This window comes from Pinus tabuliformis, chromosome Q (genome assembly GCF_031772625.1).
Source record: "Pinus tabuliformis cultivar Carrire ecotype Pingquan chromosome Q, CPIR1, whole genome shotgun sequence".
NCBI lineage: Eukaryota > Viridiplantae > Streptophyta > Pinopsida > Pinales > Pinaceae > Pinus > Pinus tabuliformis.
Window position 1 is genome coordinate 806263818 of NC_142296.1, and position 2912 is coordinate 806266729.

Consider the following 2912-nt stretch of genomic DNA (forward strand, 5'->3'; position numbering starts at 1 on the left):
ACGGAAATGGCGCCGAAGCCCAGGAAAACTAGGGTTTCCATGCTGCGCCCTGGCACAAAAAATTTGGGGTTTCCACGCCGCGATGGAAAGGGCGCCGAAGCCAAGGAAAACTGGGGTTTCCATGCTGCGCCCTGGCGTCGAAAATTTGGGGTTTCCACGCCACGATGGAAAGGGTGCCGAAGCCCAGGAAAACTGGGGTTTCCATGCCGTGCCTTGACGCTGAAAATTTGGGGTTTCCGCTGGGCTCCTAAAATTCAGGGCTTCCATGTTGCGCCAAAAATTTGGGGTTTCCACCGGGCTCCTAAAATTTGGGGCTTCCATGTCGCTCCAAAAATTTGGGTTTTCCACCCGGCGCATAAAATTTGGGGTTTCCACCGGGCTCCTAAAATTCGGGGCTTCCAAGTCATGCCCCGACACCCAAGCCTGCGGAAACTGGGGGTTTCCAAGTCACGCCCCACCACCAAAGCCTGTGGAAACTGGGGGTTTCCAAGTCACGCTCCAGTGCCCAGGCCTGGGGAAACTTGGGGTTTCCATGTCACGCCACGACCGAAGCAGGTGGTTCCCAAGCCTGCGGAGACTCGGGGTTTTCCATGTCGTGCCCTGGCGCCCAAGCCTGGGAAGCTTGGGATTTCCATGTCCCGCCCTTTGATGGAACCGAGGGTTTCCGCATTTTATGGCAAGAGGGAAATGCGGGGAACTTGGGGTTTCCATGACGATGCAAACCAGCTCGCAAGTCTCGGGAACTTGGCGTGTTTAGAAACCACTGCCCAAGTCTGGCGAACTCGTTGTTTCCATGTCGCAGCACACCCTAAATCGCCCTAGAGTCTGTGGAATTTCGGATTTCCATGTCGTGGGGCCACGAAGAGCCGCCAAAGTCCGGGGAACTCGGGGTGTCCATTTCACAGCGCGATGAAAACTGCTACCCAAGTCAGTGGACACACACGGGGTTTCCATTTCGCGTCACAACAAAAATTGCTACCCAAGTCTAGGAAACGCGGTGTAAGGACCTGCGGTTTGGTTTCTCCCTGTTGGTGCGAAGTGCGAACTCTATGACCGAAATGTGCAAAGGGACATAAGTATAATGTGCATTAGAGGTGGAGCGATGGTTGGTTTATAGTGTGGGAGCGTTTGGCATAACCCACGGGCTGACTTACATGTTGGGGCGACTTGAAAGAAGGATTTGCTTGCCGACCAACAATCTGATGGCAAGTTTGCAACGTGTAAGGGTGTTTTGGCATGCAGTGGTCGAGTCGGCCTGGGCAGCGACTCGCCCAACCGCTCGTATAAATATGGCAAGGCGTTGGAGGATTTGGCATTCATTCGAAGATGGACATTCGAACATGAGCATTCGGTGATCAAGAAAAATGTGCGAAGTAGTGGAGATGGTCGCAAAAGAGGCGCGGGCATATATGCGCCCGCTCTTGGGCAAGCACACACGATACGCACAGGTTTCGGTTATCGAGTGAGGGCGCAGGTAAGGAAGGCACCCACCGTTCGGTGTGACACGGGGTGTCTCGGGTAGGTCGCCCGCCCGTCGTGGAAGAAGAAACACGGAGGTGTCTCGGGTGACTCGGGTAAGTCGCCCGCCCGTCGTGCAAAAGGAAACGGGGGGTGACTCAGGTGAGGTTACCCGCCCGTTGTGCACTGGTAAACGAGGTTCGGTCGAGGAGTACAGTTGGCAGCTCGTGTGAGGGCACGCCCAACCATCTCGGGCAAGGAACTCGATTGGCACACGGAGGTGTTGCCTATTTGTAAAATTGGCTAAGTATGAAACTTGGTGTTTCCCATGTATACTTGTAAAGCCTCGTAAACATTGTAGAGTTGAATAATATATTGTATTCGGGCAGACTCATTGTTCAGGGAGTTGCCCCTCCCTTTTTACTGCGCAATTGTGTTCTTGATGTATAATTGCTGATGATAATGAATGTGTATGGGTGTTCATTGGTATAAAGGAAACATAATAATACTTGGTTGTGAAAAACAAACTAAGTAGACTAATGGTTGGGCATAGTCCATGAACATAAGTATTGGTGAAAAGAAAGTGTTCGGTGGCGCCGCACCTCACCAAGTATGGCTGAAAGACTACTGTAGGCCTGGGGGCATGACACGCGGGGTTCCCATGTCGCTCGCGCCGTGTTGGGCGTGGCGCACGCCCCTTGATACCTGCACGATGGGCGAGCCACCGACGGAAGGCGCGCGGGCGACCCTTGTTGCGTGCCCGGATGAAAGAGGTGACCATGTGCGGATGAGTTAGGATGCGGGCAGGTGTGCGACGTGCAGCGACGGGTGTAATCGGTGAGGTGTTGGAGCCGACCCATGGGTGCGACGGTGCACACGAAGGGATGCGGCGGTTCATTGGAATGGGACGTGTCGATGTTATGTGGCAGGTCAGCCGGGAATGCATGTTGATGGAGCTGGCCCTTGTTATCCTCGAGAGACATAGCCCTTGGGAGAAAGGATGCGTATAAGTAAGGAGGATGGCTTTCGATGAAGGGACATCGAGCTCAGACTTCGACATCACAGAACAAGTGCGAAGGAAGGAGTTGGGCGAAAATGGAAGGAAGAGAAGGACTCGGGTAAGAGGGACGCACCGGCTGGCGGATTACAGAGGGCGTGTCGGGCTTGGTAGTGCAGACAGGCAGAGCCAGGCGGGTTACCATCCGGGCAGCCAGGCCGCACTGCATGCGGGTCGTGCACCCTCACTATGGACCGCACCGACGGGCAGAGTTTGGGCGCCACGGAAGGGAAAGTCAGGTGGATAGGTTCGCAGTTCAGGTGTGGATTTGTGTCGTGCAGGCCGCAGGCCAGTGCAACACGACCACACGACACGACAGGTTGAAAGAATAATTGAAGAAGATAAATTTATGGTAAGTTATTTTCACTGCATTGTTAAGAACACTTATTGGAAAATT